General features: G+C 40.0%; 2 long non-coding RNA genes across 2 annotated transcripts; both read left to right on the top strand.

Annotated features, from left to right (window-relative positions):
- The first annotated feature begins 3,322 nt into the window (after positions 1-3,322).
- Positions 3,323-12,306, top strand: LOC120038400. Its single transcript, XR_005475046.1, has 3 exons — positions 3,323-3,684; positions 12,067-12,165; positions 12,269-12,306. It is a non-coding gene; the product is annotated as an uncharacterized LOC120038400 (long non-coding RNA).
- A 1,311-nt stretch (positions 12,307-13,617) lies between these two features.
- LOC120038397 lies at positions 13,618-16,739 on the top strand. Its single transcript, XR_005475044.1, has 4 exons — positions 13,618-13,747; positions 14,100-14,259; positions 14,348-14,437; positions 16,302-16,739. It is a non-coding gene; the product is annotated as an uncharacterized LOC120038397 (long non-coding RNA).
- The last annotated feature ends 4,887 nt before the right edge of the window (positions 16,740-21,626 follow it).

Consider the following 21,626-nt stretch of genomic DNA (forward strand, 5'->3'; position numbering starts at 1 on the left):
GGATGCCACCTTTCCACAAAGTCAGTTCATCAAATTTCTGGCCTGCTAAAGATGCCCCAGTCAACTGTAAATGCTGTTATTGTGAAGTTGAAACATCTAGGAGAAACAACGGCTCAAGCGTGAAGTGGTAGACCACACAAGCTCACAGAACGGGGCAGCCGAGTGCTGAAGCAAATTATCTGGAGTGATGAATCACGCTTCACCATCTGGCAGTCCGACTGACACGTCTGGGTTTGGAGGATGCCAGGAGAACGCTACCTGCCCCAATGTATACTGCCAACTGTAAAGTTTGATGGAGGAGGAATAATGGTCTGGGGCTGTTTTTCCATGGGTCGGGCTAGGCCCCTTAGTTCCAGTGAAGGGAAATCGGAACGCTACAGCATACAATGACATCCTAGATGATTCTATGCTGGCAACATTGTGGCAACAGTTTGGGTAAGGCCCATTCCTGTTTCAGATTGACAATTCCCCTGTGCACAAAGCCATACAGAAATTGTTTGTCGAGATCGGTGTGGAAGAAATTGAGTTTCCTGCACAGAGCCCTGACCTCAACCCCATCGAACACCTTTTGGAATGAGATGGTCGGTGAGCAGGTGTCCACATACTTTTGGTAATGGACTGTATATTTTATGTATTTTGTAAAAACCAGGCTACCATTTTAGTTATAGTTATAACATACTGTAGTCTAAAACCATTTAATTATAGTTATAACATACTCTAGTCTAAAACCATTTTAGTTATAGTTACAGTATAACATACTCTAGTCTAAAACCTTTAACAAGTATATTTGGGAACATGACATAATGTCATATTTTACAAATGGTTTCATTATCAGAAATGACCAACTTCATGACATGACACTTACTTGGGGGACTTCCTTATGTCTCCTTTTCCGTTAAATTCGTAGTTCATGCTGGAGATCCCCTTTAACATAGCCTTGCCTTAGTCTATCCAGTGGGCAAGCCTTCTGCCATGACTGCACATTTTCATGCTGGAGATCCCCCTTAACATAGCCTTGCCTTAGTCTATCCAGTGGACAAGTGTCGTGGTCATTTCCTGTATTACTCAATAGAGAGAGAGAGAGAGCCAACCACACACAAGTCAGAGTTAAATTATATATTCCATCTTTAATATATATACAAGCTTCACCAAAGCCCTTTAATGACTCTCAGATCAATTCAGTGTCTATCAATGAATTCTCTGAGAGTCCTTACAAAACAATTCTTAGTTTCATTTATAGCCAAGATACACCCCTCTCAACTTACAAAGAATCCTTTAACCGAAAGTGGAGTATCCTATCGCTAGACAGCATCAGCTATAAATCATTGTTCAGTTTGATCTCCTAAGACAAGGTTTCAATCTCATGCTTGATACTTCACTGTCTACCAAAACATTACCTCATCCAATGGCATATATCAATTGTCATTTCTAGATATTCCCAAACCTGGACAAACTCAAAATCAGACAGTGAGCCCCTTAGGTCAAATACTAGGTCAAGATAAGGGCAACCTCAGAGGGGACATACAATGGTTTCAAACACGGCCAAACTCCTTCCCCCTATGAGAAAAGTAGGGAGTGACTGGCGTACAGACATTGTATGAGATAACCAACTGGTTCCCCAATTAATAACTCCATCCCATGGTTTAGGAATAGTTACAAACAACGTTCCCATAAGAAACCAACATTCCACTCTGTCCTCCTCCCCTTCTAATATTCTACTTAGCACCACATGGTTTAACAGATACATTGACTTATGAAGACAAGGCTGACCTCTCCCCTCTCTGGCCCCAAGTTACTAATCCCCAGCTCAGAAGATTCTAATGACAAGTATCTCACAAGCATATGATGAAAATAACATCTTATCTATCTGTTACTTAGCTAAATCTGATTCTGCCACGACACAAGCCTTCTGCTCATTTTCAGAAACAAGTACAAACACTTCAAAATTAAATATCACTTGTGATAATCTTCCAATGACATTGTCTTTTATTCAAATAACAGATTGTACCTGTCCAGCTCCAGGTTCCCCAGAAGGACCACACACCACCATCTCCTCAGACCAGGCTGAAGGACCTCACACCACCATCTCCTCAGAACGGGCATATCAGGCTGAAGAACGAGAACAGTCACAATGTATTTCCAATTGCTCATTTTGAGCAGCTGTAAATACTAAATAAATACCTATTCTGCTTTTGAAATAATACCACTTACGATCGAGTATTCAAACGGAGTGTCCGTGGCAAAATATCATGTGTACTGGAATGAAAAAACATAATGAATTAAACACAATGTTAATTACTCATAAAAAAAATTATGTTAAGTAAAAAATAGTGATATTTGAAAGTGAAATCATGAGCATGAAGACACCACAATCATTGTTGTATGGCTGCCAGGAAGTCCCTTTTTCAAGAGATGACAGTTGCTGTTACAAAATATGCAACAAAATATTTGAATCAAATAACATTTAAAGCGAAAAACACTTAATGCAAACTTTTGGCTTTAAAATTTCTTAGGGCCATTCAGAATTAATGCCTTAACCCCATCTCATAATTAACCCTTCACTTAGGGCTAGGCCCCTTTTTTCCTCCACTTCCTGCCTGAATGACGTGCCCAAAGTAAACTGCCTGTTGCTCAGGCCCAAAAGCCAGGATATGCATATAATTGGTACCATTGGAAAGAAAACACTTTAAAGTTTGTAGAAATTTTAAAATAATGTAGGAGAATATAACACACTAGATATGGTAGGAGAAAATCCAAAGGAAAACCAACCGGAATTTCTTTTTTTTTGAGAGACCTCTTAGAAATGCAAAAGAAAGGTCATGTAAAATAGTTACCTGATGCAATTCCTAAGGCTTCCACAGGGTAAAGTAGTCTATGTTCAAAGTTTCAGGCTTGTATCTTCAAGAAGAAGAAGAACTTCCCCAAGAAGCTTTAACTGACTATTGTTAAAACCTGTTGAATCTAGGGGGCACTATTTTCATTTTTGGAAAAATAATGTTCCCAAAGGAAACGGGCTATTTTGTCAGGACAAGATGCTAGAATATGCATATAATTGACAGCTTAGGATAGAAAACACTCTAAAGTTTCCAAAATTGTAAAAATATTGTTTGTGAGTATAACAGAACTGATATTACAGGCGAAAGCCTGAGAAAAATCCAATCAGGAAGTGACTCATGTTTTGAAAGCTCTGCGTTCCGATGCGTCCCTATTGAGCAGTGAATGGGCTATCAACCAGGTTCCTTTTTCTACGTATTCCCCAAGGTGTCTACAGCATTTTGGTAGTTTCACGCCTTTATGTTGAAGAATGAGCGTAAGCGACTACATTGCGTAAGTGTCCGGCTGAGGGCTCTCAGAGTAATTCTTGCGTAATAGACAGAGGTAGCTATTTTTCCAACCGGTCTTACTGAAAATACAGCTGCCCTGGTGGATATATTATCGAATAGATATTTGAAAAACACCTTGAGGATTGATTATAAACAACGTTTGCCATGTTTCTGTCGATATTATGGAGCTAATTTGGAATATTTTTCGGAGTTGTCGTGACCGCAATTTCCGGTCGAATTCTCAGCCAAACGTGAAGAACTAACAGTTATTTCGGTTACAAAAATAATATTTTTGGAAAAAAGGAACATTTGCTATCTAACTGGGAGTCTCGTGAGTGAAAACATCCGAAGCTCATCAAAGGTAAACGATGTAATTTGATTGCTTTTCTGATTTTCGTGACCAGGTTGCCTGCTGCTAGCTAGGCATAATGCTATGCTAGGCTATCGATAAATTTACACAAATGCTTGTCTTGCTTTGGCTGTAAAGCATAATTTCAAAATCTGAGATGACAGGGTGATTAACAAAAGGCTAAGCTGTGTTTCACTATATTTCATAAATATGAATATTTTCTAGAAAAGATTTTTTGTCCGTTTTTTGTCCGTTGCGTTATGCTAATCACTGTAGTTGATGACAACGCAAAACCGGGTCCGGGTTTGGTAGATTCAAGAGGTTTTAAATAAAGGTTAAATAAAAAGTTAAAATATCAACAAAGCATGTGATTCTGCAGAGAGCAGACATAATCTATAACAAACATGCAGAGAACACTATAAACAAGGGCAATGTCACATGACCAGAAACAAGTACATTTTTTTTTTGATAAGATCCTGCAACTGTGGAGTGGTAAATACCTGTCTATTTATGGAAAATTGCCCTGATTAACTCTTTAGTCTTCTCTCAGTTTATGGCCCTGCTACTCCTGATGATTCGTTTTTTACATCCAATGAGCAACAAATATTTTCTTTATCTGGGACGCTAAACCAGACAAAATAAAGCGTGCCTATCTATATAATGAATATGAATTGGGTGGGTTGAGATTATTAAATATAAAAGCCCTAAACCTCTCTAAAAGCTTCACTTATTCAACAGTTTTACTTGAACCCTAAATGGTTCTCCAGTAGATTAATAAGAAAAGCTCATCCGTTGTTTAAAAAGGGCTTTTTTGCCTTTTTGCAGATTGCCAATATCTCATTTTCAATTAAAAGACAATTATACTTTTTTCAAAGTATCTCTCTTTTTCAAACAAGCATTACAGAGCTGGCTACAATTTCAATTTCATCCCCCTGAAAAGATAGAACAAATATTACAACAAATATTATGGCTGAACCCAAATGTGCTGGTTGATCAAATACCTGTATTTATGGGAAAGATGTTTGAAAAGGGTATTCTGTTTTTAAATGATATTGTAAATTGTAATGGTAGAGTTATGTATTTCATGAAGTTATCAGAATTGTTTGGGAAGGTCTGCTCAATCCAAGAGTACAACCAATTGATTACAGCATTACCCCCCAAAAATGGCAGGCGGCAGCGGGAGGATGTAGGGAACTGGTCTGTCTGCCCAATATAAAGGATCAAAACTGGCAGAGGAATAAAAATAGTATAAATAGGAAAGCATACTATTCTATTTGATTATTTAGATTGAAATTGTATTTTAAACATCACAGCATAGTTGAAAGATATATGTTGCATAGAAATACGAAGAGGGTGGCCTGCAGAGATAGATGGGATGGGCTGAGGGAAGCTGAGGGTTGGGATGTGGAATTGGAGACAAGTGGAAGTGGAGTTGCTGTGTGAGAGAGAGAATGATGGTCTAAGATAAAAGAAAACAAAAGATTAAATCAAACATAATAAAAGTACATTTGAATGACACTAAGTAGTAGTGTTTTTCAACTAATGCTGGTTTGCCTGAGACTGCACACATGCATATACACACACTCTCATTCAAATAAACACATACAAGAACACACACATACATGTAATAGTGCCAGACATGCACACAAACATATACAGTTGGCATTGCTGTCATGCAAGGGGTCTGGAATGGTTGAGGGACAGCTATTGGGGAACTGTGGGGGGGATCTTGGAGGGTTCTGGTTTCACAAGATTGTGATCATGAAAAAGGAAACTATGACATATATTTTATATCACTATCATGCACACGCAACCTCACACATAAGGATGTCTCTGTTGTAGAAAGACTGATACATGTTTGATAGTAGTAGTAGACACCCTCACACATAAGGATGTCTCTGTTGTAGAAAGACTGATACATGTTTGATAGTAGTAGTAGACACCTTCACACATAAGGATGGCTCTGTTGCAGAAAGACTGATACATGTTTGATAGTAGTAGTAGACACCCTCACACATAAGGATGTCTCTGTTGTAGAAAGACTGATACATGTTTGATAGTAGTAGTAGACACCCTCACACATAAGGATGTCTCTGTTGTAGAAAGACTGATACATGTTTGATAGTAGTAGTAGACACCCTCACACATAAGGATGGCTCTGAAAGACTGATACATGTTTGATAGTAGTAGTAGACACCCTCACACATAAGGATGGCTCTGTTGCAGAAAGACGATACATGTTTGATAGTAGTAGTAGACACCCTCACACATAAGGATGGCTCTGTTGCAGAAAGACTGATACATGTTTGATAGTAGTAGTAGACACCCTGACACATAAGGATGGCTCTGTTGCAGAAAGACTGATACATGTTTGATAGTAGTAGTAGACACCCTCACACATAAGGATGGCTCTGTTGTAGAAAGACTGATACATGTTTGATAGTAGTAGTAGACACCCTCACACATAAGGACGTCTCTGTTGTAGAAAGACTGATACATGATTGATAGTAGTAGTAGACACCCTCACACATAAGGATGTCTCTGTTAAAGACTGATACATGTTTGATAGTAGTAGTAGACACCCTCACACATAAGGATGGCCCTGTTGTAGAAAGACTGATACATGATTGATAGTAGTAGTAGACACCTCACACATAAGGATGTATCTGTTGTAGAAAGACTGATACATGTTTGATAGTAGTAGTAGACACCCTCACACATAAGGATGGCTCTGTTGTAGAAAGACTGATACATGTTTGATAGTAGTAGTAGACACCTCACACATAAGGATGTCTCTGTTACAGAAAGACTGATACATGTTTGATAGTAGTAGTAGACACCCTCACACATAAGGATGGCTCTGTTGTAGAAAGACTGATACATGTTTGATAGTAGTAGTAGACACCCTCACACATAAGGATGTCTCTGTTAAAGACTGATACATGTTTGATAGTAGTAGTAGACACCCTCACACATAAGGATGTCTCTGTTAAAGACTGATACATGTTTGATAGTAGTAGTAGACACCCTCACACATAAGGATGTCTCTGTTAAAGACTGATACATGTTTGATAGTAGTAGTAGACACCCTCACACATAAGGATGTCTCTGTTAAAGACTGATACATGTTTGATAGTAGTAGTAGACACCCTCACACATAAGGATGTCTCTGTTAAAGACTGATACATGTTTGATAGTAGTAGTAGACACCCTCACACATAAGGATGTCTCTGTTGTAGAAAGACTGATACATGTTTGATAGTAGTAGTAGACACCCTCACACATAAGGATGTCTCTGTTAAAGACTGATACATGTTTGATAGTAGTAGTAGACACCCTCACACATAAGGATGGCCCTGTTGTAGAAAGACTGATACATGTTTGATAGTAGTAGTAGACACCCTCACACATAAGGATGTCTCTGTTGTAGAAAGACTGATACATGTTTGATAGTAGTAGTAGACACCCTCACACATAAGGATGGCTCTGTTGTAGAAAGACTGATACATGTTTGATAGTAGTAGTAGACACCCTCACACATAAGGATGGCTCTGTTGCAGAAAGACTGATACATGTTTGATAGTAGTAGTAGACACCCTCACACATAAGGATGTCTCTGTTAAAGACTGATACATGTTTGATAGTAGTAGTAGACACCCTCACACATAAGGATGGCTCTGTTGCAGAAAGACTGATACATGTTTGATAGTAGTAGTAGACACCCTCACACATAAGGATGTCTCTGTTAAAGACTGATACATGTTTGATAGTAGTAGTAGACACCCTCACACATAAGGATGGCTCTGTTGTAGAAAGACTGATACATGTTTGATAGTAGTAGTAGACACCCTCACACATAAGGATGGCTCTGTTGCAGAAAGACTGATACATGTTTGATAGTAGTAGTAGACACCCTCACACATAAGGATGGCTCTGTTACAGAAAGACTGATACATGTTTGATAGTAGTAGTAGACACCCTCACACATAAGGATGGCTCTGTTGTAGAAAGACTGATACATGTTTGATAGTAGTAGTAGACACCCTCACACATAAGGATGGCTCTGAAAGACTGATACATGTTTGATAGTAGTAGTAGACACCCTCACACATAAGGATGGCTCTGTTGTAGAAAGACTGATACATGTTTGATAGTAGTAGTAGACACCCTCACACATAAGGATGGCTCTGTTAAAGACTGATACATGTTTGATAGTAGTAGTAGACACCCTCACACATAAGGATGGCTCTGTTGTAGAAAGACTGATACATGTTTGATAGTAGTAGTAGACACCCTCACACATAAGGATGGCTCTGTTGTAGAAAGACTGATACATGTTTGATAGTAGTAGTAGACACCCTCACACATAAGGATGGCTCTGTCTCTGAAAGACTGATACATGTTTGATAGTAGTAGTAGACACCCTCACACATAAGGATGTCTCTGTTGTAGAAAGACTGATACATGTTTGATAGTAGTAGTAGACACCCTCACACATAAGGATGGCTCTGTTGTAGAAAGACTGATACATGTTTGATAGTAGTAGTAGACACCCTCACACATAAGGATGTCTCTGAAAGACTGATACATGTTTGATAGTAGTAGTAGACACCCTCACACATAAGGATGTCTCTGTTGTAGAAAGACTGATACATGTTTGATAGTAGTAGACACCCTCACACATAAGGATGTCTCTGTTAAAGACTGATACATGTTTGATAGTAGTAATAGACACCCTCACACATAAGGATGGCTCTGTTACAGAAAGACGATACATGTTTGATAGTAGTAGTAGACACCCTCACACATAAGGATGTCTCTGTTGCAGAAAGACTGATACATGTTTGATAGTAGTAGTAGACACCCTCACACATAAGGATGGCTCTGTTACAGAAAGACTGATACATGTTTGATAGTAGTAGTAGACACCCTCACACATAAGGATGTATCTGTTAAAGACTGATACATGTTTGATAGTAGTAGTAGACACCCTCACACATAAGGATGTCTCTGAAAGACTGATACATGTTTGATAGTAGTAGTAGACACCCTCACACATAAGGATGTATCTGTTGTAGAAAGACTGATACATGTTTGATAGTAGTAGTAGACACCCTCACACATAAGGATGGCTCTGTTGTAGAAAGACTGATACATGTTTGATAGTAGTAGTAGACACCCTCACACATAAGGATGGCTCTGTTGTAGAAAGACTGATACATGTTTGATAGTAGTACTAGACACCCTCACACATAAGGATGGCTCTGAAAGACTGATACATGTTTGATAGTAGTAGTAGACACCTTCACACATAAGGATGGCTCTGTTGTAGAAAGACTGATACATGTTTGATAGTAGTAGTAGACACCTTCACACATAAGGATGGCTCTGTTGTAGAAAGACTGATACATGTTTGATAGTAGTAGTAGACACCCTCACACATAAGGATGTCTCTGTTACAGAAAGACTGATACATGTTTGATAGTAGTAGACACCCTCACACATAAGGATGGCTCTGTTGTAGAAAGACTGATACATGTTTGATAGTAGTAGTAGACACCTTCACACATAAGGATGGCTCTGTTGTAGAAAGACTGATACATGTTTGATAGTAGTAGTAGACACCTTCACACATAAGGATGGCTCTGTTGTAGAAAGACTGATACATGTTTGATAGTAGTAGTAGACACCCTCACACATAAGGATGGCTCTGAAAGACTGATACATGTTTGATAGTAGTAGTAGACACCCTCACACATAAGGATGGCTCTGAAAGACTGATACATGTTTGATAGTAGTAGTAGACACCCTCACACATAAGGATGGCTCTGTTACAGAAAGACTGATACATGTTTGATAGTAGTAGTAGACACCCTCACACATAAGGATGGCTCTGAAAGACTGATACATGTTTGATAGTAGTAGTAGACACCCTCACACATAAGGATGGCTCTGTTGTAGAAAGACTGATACATGTTTGATAGTAGTAGTAGACACCCTCACACATAAGGATGTCTCTGTTGTAGAAAGACTGATACATGTTTGATAGTAGTAGTAGACACCCTCACACATAAGGATGTCTCTGTTAAAGACTGATACATGTTTGATAGTAGTAGTAGACACCCTCACACATAAGGATGGCTCTGTTGTAGAAAGACTGATACATGTTTGATAGTAGTAGTAGACACCCTCACACATAAGGATGTCTCTGTTGTAGAAAGACTGATACATGTTTGATAGTAGTAGTAGACACCCTCACACATAAGGATGGCTCTGTTAAAGACTGATACATGTTTGATAGTAGTAGTAGACACCTTCACACATAAGGATGTCTCTGTTGTAGAAAGACTGATACATGTTTGATAGTAGTAGTAGACACCCTCACACATAAGGATGTCTCTGTTAAAGACTGATACATGTTTGATAGTAGTAGTAGACACCTTCACACATAAGGATGGCTCTGTTGTAGAAAGACTGATACATGTTTGATAGTAGTAGTAGACACCCTCACACATAAGGATGTCTCTGTTACAGAAAGACTGATACATGTTTGATAGTAGTAGTAGACACCCTCACACATAAGGATGGCTCTGAAAGACTGATACATGTTTGATAGTAGTAGTAGACACCCTCACACATAAGGATGTCTCTGTTAAAGACTGATACATGTTTGATAGTAGTAGTAGACACCCTCACACATAAGGATGGCTCTGTTGTAGAAAGACTGATACATGTTTGATAGTAGTAGTAGACACCCTCACACATAAGGATGGCTCTGTTGTAGAAAGACTGATACATGTTTGATAGTAGTAGTAGACACCCTCACACATAAGGATGTCTCTGTTACAGAAAGACTGATACATGTTTGATAGTAGTAGTAGACACCCTCACACATAAGGATGGCTCTGAAAGACTGATACATGTTTGATAGTAGTAGTAGACACCTTCACACATAAGGATGGCTCTGAAAGACTGATACATGTTTGATAGTAGTAGTAGACACCCTCACACATAAGGATGGCTCTGAAAGACTGATACATGTTTGATAGTAGTAGTAGACACCTTCACACATAAGGATGGCTCTGAAAGACTGAGACATGTTTGATAGTAGTAGTAGACACCCTCACACATAAGGATGGCTCTGTTGTAGAAAGACTGATACATGTTTGATAGTAGTAGTAGACACCCTCACACATAAGGATGGCTCTGTTGTAGAAAGACTGATACATGTTTGATAGTAGTAGTAGACACCCTCACACATAAGGATGGCTCTGTTGTAGAAAGACTGATACATGTTTGATAGTAGTAGTAGACACCCTCACACATAAGGATGGCTCTGTTGTAGAAAGACTGATACATGTTTGATAGTAGTAGTAGACACCTTCACACATAAGGATGGCTCTGTTGCAGAAAGACTGATACATGTTTGATAGTAGTAGTAGACACCCTCACACATAAGGATGGCTCTGTTGTAGAAAGACTGATACATGTTTGATAGTAGTAGTAGACACCCTCACACATAAGGATGTCTCTGTTGTAGAAAGGCTGATACATGTTTGATAGTAGTAGACACCCTCACACATAAGGATGTCTCTGTTACAGAAAGACTGATACATGTTTGATAGTAGTAGACACCCTCACACATAAGGATGTCTCTGTTACAGAAAGACTGATACATGTTTGATAGTAGTAGTAGACACCCTCACACATAAGGATGGCTCTGTTGTAGAAAGACTGATACATGTTTGATAGTAGTAGTAGACACCCTCACACATAAGGATGGCTCTGAAAGACTGATACATGTTTGATAGTAGTAGTAGACACCCTCACACATAAGGATGTCTCTGTTACAGAAAGACTGATACATGTTTGATAGTAGTAGTAGACACCCTCACACATAAGGATGGCTCTGTTGTAGAAAGACTGATACATGTTTGATAGTAGTAGTAGACACCCTCACACATAAGGATGGCTCTGTTACAGAAAGACTGATACATGTTTGATAGTAGTAGACACCCTCACACATAAGGATGTCTCTGTTACAGAAAGACTGATACATGTTTGATAGTAGTAGTAGACACCCTCACACATAAGGACGTCTCTGTTGTAGAAAGACTGATACATGTTTGATAGTAGTAGTAGACACCCTCACACATAAGGATGGCTCTGTTGTAGAAAGACTGATACATGTTTGATAGTAGTAGTAGACACCCTCACACATAAGGACGTCTCTGTTGTAGAAAGACTGATACATGTTTGATAGTAGTAGTAGACACCCTCACACATAAGGATGGCTCTGTTGTAGAAAGACTGATACATGTTTGATAGTGTCTTGGTGATGTATTGTTTGTCCTTCATGTTGTAATATTTTAATGTTTGTCTTCCTTTTCAAAGGCTTTGCAGAGGATAAGAAGATGCATGGAAACTCTAAAGAAACATAATTTAACTTGTGAGGCCAGATTTGAAAAGGAAATGATAAATCCCCAAGTTCAGGTTGGTCAGTTGTTTAGAATGAGGATACTGGGGATGGTTGAATCGTTATCATATCCTACTGCCTAATTTACACATGACTAATATCATTTTATTGTATCCTTAGATGTCAGACACCGAGGCTGCCAGTACCTCTGAGGCCGCAGTACCTCTGAGGCTCCAGTACCTCTGAGGCTCCAGTACCTCTGAGACTCCAGTACCTCTGAGGCTGCCAGTACCTCTGAGGCTGCCAGTACCTCTGAGGCTGCCAGTACCTCTGAGACACCAGTACCTCTGAGGCTGCAGTACCTCTGAGGCTCCAGTACCTCTGAGGCTGCCAGTACCTCTGAGGCTGCCAGTACCTCTGAGGCTGCCAGTACCTCTGAGGCTGCCAGTACCTCTGAGGCTGCCAGTACCTCTGAGGCTGCCAGTACCTCTGAGGCTGCCAGTACCTCTGAGGCTGCCAGGACCTCTGAGGCTGCCAGGACCTCTGAGGCTGCCAGGACCTCTGAGGCTGCCAGGACCTCTGAGACTCCAGTACCTCTGAGACTCCAGTACCTCTGAGGCTGCCAGTACCTCTGAGGCTGCCTAAGTCGATAGTCCATGTGTTGGATGATGCACCGCCATTGATAAGAACAGATCAGACGTATAGTATATTAAGGAGTGAGATCTGTAGAAAGACAGAGTGGCTGTGGAATGTGCTGGGTGGACGGGAGGAGATCAAAGGATTGCTATAGGGGAGGCAGATGGACATCTGTGGACTAGAAGAAGGAGGGGTTGAGGTCAGGAGGTCAGGTCCCCTGAAGGGAGTAATAAAGGTTTCCTGTTCCTGTGGAACCAGAAGAAGGAGGGGTTGAGGTCAGGAGGTCAGATCCCCTGAAGGGAGTAATAAAGGTTTCCTGTTCCTGTGGAACCAGAAGAAGGAGGGGTTGAGGTCAGGAGGTCAGATCCCCTGAAGGGAGTAATAAAGGTTTCCTGTTCCTGTGGAACCAGAAGAAGGAGGGGTTGAGGTCAGGAGGTCAGATCCCCTGAAGGGAGTAATAAAGGTTTCCTGTTCCTGTGGAACCAGAAGAAGGAGGGGTTGAGGTCAGGAGGTCAGATCCCCTGAAGGGAGTAATAAAGGTTTCCTGTTCCTGTGGAACCAGAAGAAGGAGGGGTTGAGGTCAGGAGGTCAGATCCCCTGAAGGGAGTAATAAAGGTTTCCTGTTCCTGTGGAACCAGAAGAAGGAGGGGTTGAGGTCAGGAGGTCAGATCCCCTGAAGGGAGTAATAAAGGTTTCCTGTTCCTGTGGAACCAGAAGAAGGAGGGGTTGAGGTCAGGAGGTCAGATCCCCTGAAGGGAGTAAGAAAGGTTTCCTGTTCCTGTGGAACCAGAAGAAGGAGGGGTTGAGGTCAGGAGGTCAGATCCCCTGAAGGGAGTAATAAAGGTTTCCTGTTCCTGTGGAACCAGAAGAAGGAGGGGTTGAGGTCAGGAGGTCAGATCCCCTGAAGGGAGTAATAAAGGTTTCCTGTTCCTGTGGAACCAGAAGAAGGAGGGGTTGAGGTCAGGAGGTCAGATCCCCTGAAGGGAGTAATAAAGGTTTCCTGTTCCTGTGGAACCAGAAGATGTAAGGAATGGAGAGAAGGAGGCGTGTCTTAAGGGGGATATATATACCTGTGATGGGAGACATGTTGGCTGAATTACAGCTGTACAGAACCTTTGGGAAGAATTACACTTGGTTAAAGCTTCTCTAGTGTCTGTGAGTTGTTTACACTGAAAAATAAGACCCTAACAATACGTAAGTTAGTGTCATTCAACACCAGTACTGTAAGTTCTTGTGAATCAGTTTTGTAAATCAAACAGTCTGCACTTTCATCCCATATTCATTGTATTATAACAAAATGTAAAGTAGAGGAGCACAGAGCCATAACTAATCAAAATGTGTCGGTGTCCAAATACTTTCTGTGTCGTCTGTCTAGTTCTCCAAGATCCTTGTTTTCTTCAACACAGTTGACCAAAGCTCTGCTTGGATACAAGACTGATGACTCAATAACCAGCGTTGACAACAGTGGAGATGATTATGTACCAGGGCATCAGGATCATCAGAGGAAGACAATTCCTATGAAGAACATCTGACAGGTATGTCTACACCTCACATACACATGGACCTATTCTGAACTACAATGTCCTGTTGGAAAATGACATGTTTTACACTGATGTTTTCCAGGAGAGAAGATTGGGCCAAACAGCCAATGACCAAGGGAAAGCTGGGACAAGAGAGAGGCTCACACGTTTAGCATGTTTCCTGCTGCCTTCAGTCAGTGCATTTTCACTCTGTAGTGTCAACGTATGGTGCTGTGCTGGTCCAGATCAATCCTGTCTGCCTTCAGTCAGTGCATTTTCACTCTGTAGTGTCAACGTATGGTGCTGTGCTGGTCCAGATCAATCCTGTCTGCCTTCAGTCAGTGCATTTTCACTCTGTAGTGTCACCGTATGGTGCTGTGCTGGTCCAGATCAATCCTGTCTGCCTTCAGTCAGTGCATTTTCACTCTGTAGTGTCAACGTATGGTGCTGTGCTGGTCCAGATCAATCCTGTCTGCCTTCAGTCAGTGCATTTTCACTCTGTAGTGTCACCGTATGGTGCTGTGCTGGTCCAGATCAATCCTGTCTGCATCAGTTAGTGTATTTCCAACCATGCCAGTACAGAACGGATCAGTTTGGATTGGACACAAGTCAAGACGTTAGATCTGGAACTAGTGTGTCAGGATAGATGATAACACAGAACGGTTCAGTTTGGATTGGACACAAGTCAAGACGTTAGATCTGAACTAGTGTGTCAGGATAGATGATAACACAGAACGGATCAGTTTGGATTGGACACAAGTCAAGATGTTAGATCTGAACTAGTGTGTCAGAATAGATGATAACACAGAACGGATCAGTTTGGATTGGACACAAGTCAAGACGTTAGATCTGAACTAGTGTGTCAGGATAGATGATAACACAGAAGGATTACCACACTTTACATTGTTTTTCTTGAAGGAGGGAACTTGATTTAATAAGTATTGCTTTTATTAGAAGGTTTACATTGCAAACAGATTGTTGGGCTTAGATTCCATACAGATTGTTGGGGTTAGATTCCATTCAGATTGTTGGGGTTAGATTCCATACAGATTGTTGGGGTTAGATTCCATACAGATTGTTGGGCTTAGATTCCATTCAGATTGTTGGGGTTAGATTCCATACAGATTGTTGGGGTTAGATTCCATACAGATTGTTGGGCTTAGATTCCATACAGATTGTTGGGCTTAGATTCCATACAGATTGTTGGGGTTAGATTACATACAGATTGTTGGGGTTAGATTCCATACAGATTTTTAGGGTTAGATTCCATACAGATTGTTGGGGTTAGATTCCATACAGATTGTTGGGCTTAGATTCCATACAGATTGTTGGGCTTAGATTCCATACAGATTGTTGGGGTTAGATTCCATACAGATTGTTGGGGTTAGATTCCATACAGATTGTTGGGGTTAGATTCCATACAAATTGTTGGGGTTAGATTCCATACAGATTGTTGGGGTTAGATTCCATACAGATTGTTGGGGTTAGATTCCATACAGATTGTTGGGGTTAGATTCCATACAGATTGTTGGGGTTAGATTCCATACAGATTGTTGGGGTTAGATTCCATACAGATTGTTGGGGTTAGATTCCATACAGATTGTTGGGGTTAGATTCCAAACATATTGTTGGGGTTAGATTCCAAACATATTGTTGGGGTTAGATTCCATACAGATTGTTGGGGTTAGATTCCATACAGATTGTTGGGGTTAGATTCCATACAGATTGTTGGGGTTAGATTCCATACAGATTGTTGGGGTTAGATTCCATACAGATTGTTGGGGTTAGATTCCATACAGATTGTTGGGGTTAGATTCCATACAGATTGTTGGGGTTAGATTCCATACAGATTGAGTCTGCCTTGATGTCAGCATTGCACATTCTTCTCTCACATCCTTATCTATGTAGTTATTTAGTTGGAATTGTTAGTTTAATCTCAACACTCTCTGCAGATACAGCTGTAACCTTGTAGAGTTAATACAGAGAGATGTTCAAGTACTGTATTGTAGTCAACCTTTATTTAATGTAGTCATTCATAATGTCATCTCTTTCCAAAGGTGCCAAAGGAACAACAAGGTTTTGGTCGACAATAGAGGTGGATGCAGTTGAAGATTCCTTGATGAATTTTATCCGACTGGGAAAAACGCCTGGAAAACAAGACTGTGAGAAATGCATTGCTGCTTCTCCCCAAGCGCTAGTAAACAGGGACTGGAGAGCAGTACAGTTATATTTATTACAGGTCTATGTAGACAACAGAATAGTACAGTTCTATTTAGTACAGAAAAATAAAAAACATTTTTCTGTACTATTAATCTGTTACTTGAATATATTGAATCCATTACTGGATTGGTTGTTCCAGTTTAAATACTTTACAGAAGAATTACACTACAGAATAATTACACTACAGTAGAACTACACAACAGTAGAACTACACTACAGTAGAACTACACTACAGAATAACTACACTACAGTAGAACTACACTACAGTAGAACTACACTACAGAATAACTACACGACAGTAGAACTACACGACAGTAGAACTACACGACAGTAGAACTACACTACAGTAGCACTACACTACAGTAGAACTACACTACAGTAGAACTACACTACAGTAGAACTACACTACAGAAGAACTACACTACAGTAGAACTACACTACAGAAGTACTACATTACAGAACTACACTACAGTAGAACTACACTACAGAATAACTACACTACAGTAGAACTACACTACAGAATAACTACACGACAGTAGAACTACACTACAGTAGAACTACACTACAGAATAACTACACTACAGAATAACTACACTACAGAAGAACTACACTACAGAAGAACTACACTACAGTATAACTACACTACAGAACTACACTACAGTAGAACTACACTACAGAAGAACTACACTACAGTAGAACTACACTACAGAATAACTACACTACAGAATAACTAAACTACAGTCGTTGAGTTTCCATCAATGTTGCATCACTGTGGCATTCTACCTGCAATATTTTCAGTCATAAAATAGAATGAATGCATCAAATATCAAGAATTTTAACTTGTCAATTATTTTACGCTTCAATTAGGTACAACGTAGGCAGTTGGATAGCTTTTATAGATTTTATAGGAGGCATTCTCTCGATGGCTGATGCCAACATACAGACTCAATCTCTAGCCACTTTAATAATTAATAATTCAATGTAATAAATGTATCACTAGTCACTTAAACAATGCCACTTTATATAATGTTTACATAACCTACATTACTCATCTCATATTGTCACGCCCTGGCCTTAGTTATCTTTGTTTTTCTTTATTATTTTAGTTAGGTCAGGGTGTGACATGGGGGATGTATGTGTTTTGTATTGTCTAGGGGCTTTTGTATGTTTATGGGGCAGTGTTTAGTCTCAGTGTATGTATGTCTATGGTTGCCTAGATTGGTTCTCAATTAGAGACAGCTGTCTATCGTTGTCTCTGATTGGGAGCCATATTTAGGCAACCATAGTCATTAGGTAGGTTGTGGGTGATTGTCTATGTGTAGTGTTTAGTGTCAGCACTATTTGTTTGTATAGCTTCACATTCGTCGATTTGTTGTTTTTGTTTAGTGTGTAGAGTGTTGTTCGTTTTCGTTTCGTCTTCTCAATAAAGAGAAGATGTATTGCTATCACGCTGCGCCTTGGTCCTCCTCTCTTTCACAATACGACGATCGTGACACATATGTATATACTGTACTCTATACCATCTACTGCATCTTGCCTATGCCGTTCTGCCATCGCTCATCCATATATTTATATGTAAATATTCTTATTCATGTTTGTGAAATTGTTAGATTACTTTTTAGATATTACTGCACGGTTGGAACAAGCATTTTGCTACACTCACATTAACGTCTGCTAACCATGTGTATGTGACCAATACAATTTGACTTGATTTGCAATGTGCGGTCTCAAGTAGTTGGTAAAAATTACAAGTGAACTTTTTTCAAGAAGTCAGCAACTTCAGGTGATTTCCTCATAATAGATTTTTTTTCTAACTCATGAGTGTTATTTCTGTGCTTCTATGACATCTGGAAAGCATGAAAAGGTATTGGTGATCCTAAATTAGTTACAAATACAAGACTGTGTGTGAGTCCTGTGTGTGTCCAGTGTGTATGTGTGTATGTGTGTCCGGTGTGTGTGTGTGTCCAGTGTGTGTGTGTGTGTGTGTGTGTGTGTGTCAGGTTATTATTTCAGGGACACTGAGGAGTCATCATCCCAAAGCCTAAACCCTGGATAGAGGGGCTCAGTGAATGTGGAGGTGAATGTGATCAGGTGGGTCAGTGTGTCAGAGGAGGCTCTATAGAAGGACAGAGTGCCGGCTGGCCAGTCCAGATACACTCCTACTCTGTGGGAGCTGGAGGAGAGGACGTCTATGGAAGTGGACTTACTATTGTGCCAGGCAGTGTAACTGTTGTCAGAGCAGAACAGACTCCAGGACTTGTCATTGTATCCAAGACAACAGTCCTTAACCTCTCCTCTCCTGCTGATTCCTTTATATGTCACTCCTATATCAGCCCCTCCCCCACTCCACTTTACCTCCCAGTAACAGCGCCCAGTCAGACCCTCTCTACACAGCACCTGTCCCCAGACCTCAAATCTCTCTGGGTGATCAGGATACGGCTGCTTCTCTCTCCTACATGTCACCTTTCTGTTCTCCTCAGACAGAGAGAGGCGTCTGTTTACTGTGTTTGGGTCCAGTGTGAGATCACAGACATCTGATGGATGAAACCAGACACAATATTAGAAATCATCATCATTCACATTAGAATGTTAACTCACTTTTCACTAATTCATTTAATGTAGATGTTTATAGGTATCAAAAGGAGAAGTTAAGGTAACTTGAGACTTGTTGAATGATCATATGTTATACTGTATGGTAAAATAAAACACACTTATTCCCAATAATTACACACACACACACACACACACACACACACACTGAACACACACACATTGTCAAATCAACTCTTTGTAAACGTTAGTGTCCCTGATTTCTGCTTCTGTAGAACTACAGCTGATATTTAATATGACCAAGTAAGTAATGATGGTGGTCTTTGAATTTGACTTAACTTGAATTAAGACTTATTCTTAGTCATATTCTTCACAGCATCAACACTCACATTTTCTAGGCCCAGGTTTCATTCTGTTCTCTCCACCATGTTCCACACTGTAGCGGTAAGCAGAAGGACAGACAGTCATTGAGGGATACACCTGAACACACACACACACACACACACACACACACACACACACACACACACACACACACACACAGTCAGCATATAACTTTGTCCAAGTGGTGGTCAGAATGTCTCAACTAGCCTGATAAGTCAAACATGTCTGATATGAACATGGACATTAACCCTCTACATACTTGAGTTTCTCCAGTCTGCAGTGTGGATCCTCCAGTCCAGCAGAGAGCAGTCTGACTCCTGAGTCTCCTGGGTGATTGTAGCTCAGGTCCAGCTCTCTCAGGTGTGAGGGGTTTGACCTCAGAGCTGAGACCAGAGAAGCACAGCCTTCCTCTGTGACTAGACAGTGTGACAACCTGCAAAGAGTCAAATCATATTAAAATCACACTGCTATTCTTTGGTGGTGAAAATAGTGGCAGTATATTTTTTCTACATTTTCAGATACATCAGTTCACTTATAGTGTATTAAAGTAGTCAAAAGTATAGTATTTGGTCCCATATTCCTTGAACGCAATGACTTCATCAAGCCTGTGACTACAATGATTGAGAAAGATCATGAATGAATCATGAATTATAATGAGTGAATAAGTTACAGAGGCTACAACAAAACATGCTAACCTCTCACCATTACCAATAACAGAGGCTACAACAAAACATGCTAACCTCTCACCATTACCAATAACAGAGACTACAACAAAACATACTAACCTCTCACCATTACCAATAACAGAGACTACAACAAAACATGCTAACCTCTCAACATTACCAATAACAGAGGCTACAACAAAACATGCTAACCTCTCACCATTACCAATAACAGAGGCTACAACAAAACATACTAACCTCTCACCATTACCAATAACAGAGGCTACAACAAAACATGCTAACCTCTCACCATTACCAATAACAGAGACTACAACAAAACATGCTAACCTCTCACCATTACCAATAACAGAGACTACAACAAAACATGCTAACCTCTCACCATCACCAATAACAGAGACTACAACAAAACATGCTAACCTCTCACCATTACCAATAACAGAGGCTACAACAAAACATGCTAACCTCTCACCATTACCAATAACAGAGGCTACAACAAAACATGTTAACCTCTCACCATTACCAATAACAGAGGCTACAACAAAACATGCTAACCTCTCACCATTACCAATAACAGAGACTACAACAAAACATGCAAACCTCTCACCATTACCAATAACAGAGGCTACAACAAAACATACTAACCTCTCACCATTACCAATAACAGAGGCTACAACAAAACATGCTAACCTCTCACCATTACCAATAACAGAGACTACAACAAAACATGCTAACCTCTCACCATTACCAATAACAGAGACTACAACAAAACATGCTAACCTCCCACCATTACCAATAACAGAGGACACAACAAAACATGCTAACCTACAACAATAACAGAGGGGGTCTGATCTTTGTGCCTCTGTAACTTTCTCATTCATTATTATTCACGATTCATTCCTGATTATTCATGATCATGGTAGCATCCACATGAATGTAGAAGTGTTCAGAAACATCTTCTATTCTTACTGACAATATAAGTGAAGTGACTCCAAAATGACAGGACATTATTCACCATTCAGTTTCTATGAGGAAAAATATAATCCAAAACACAACCAAGACAAACTGCAAATGTATTCAACAAGTTTGTAGAATCACAAGCTTGATGTAATCACTGCAGGCATGGAATATGGGACCAAATACTAAACTTATGATTACTTTAATACAATATAAGTGAATTTGTCCAAATAATTAAGACTTCTTCAAATGGTAGACTACGGTGCCTTGCAAAAGTATTCATCCCCCTTGGCGTTGTTCCTATTTTGTTGCATTACATGTCATTTATCATTATATTTGGATTTCATGTATTGGACAAACACAAAATAGTCCAAATTGGTCAAGAGAAATTTTTTACAATTAAATTAAAAACAGAAAAGTGGTGCGTGCATATGTATTCACCCCCTTTGCTATGAAGACCCTAAATAAGATCTGGTGGAACCAATTACCTTCAGAAGTCACATAATTAGTTAAATAAAGTCCACCTGTGTGCAATCTAAGTGTCACATGATCTGTCACATGATCTCAGTATATATACACCTGTTCTGCAAG

Source organism: Salvelinus namaycush, unplaced genomic scaffold (genome assembly GCF_016432855.1).
Source record: "Salvelinus namaycush isolate Seneca unplaced genomic scaffold, SaNama_1.0 Scaffold218, whole genome shotgun sequence".
Taxonomy (NCBI): Eukaryota; Metazoa; Chordata; class Actinopteri; order Salmoniformes; family Salmonidae; genus Salvelinus; species Salvelinus namaycush.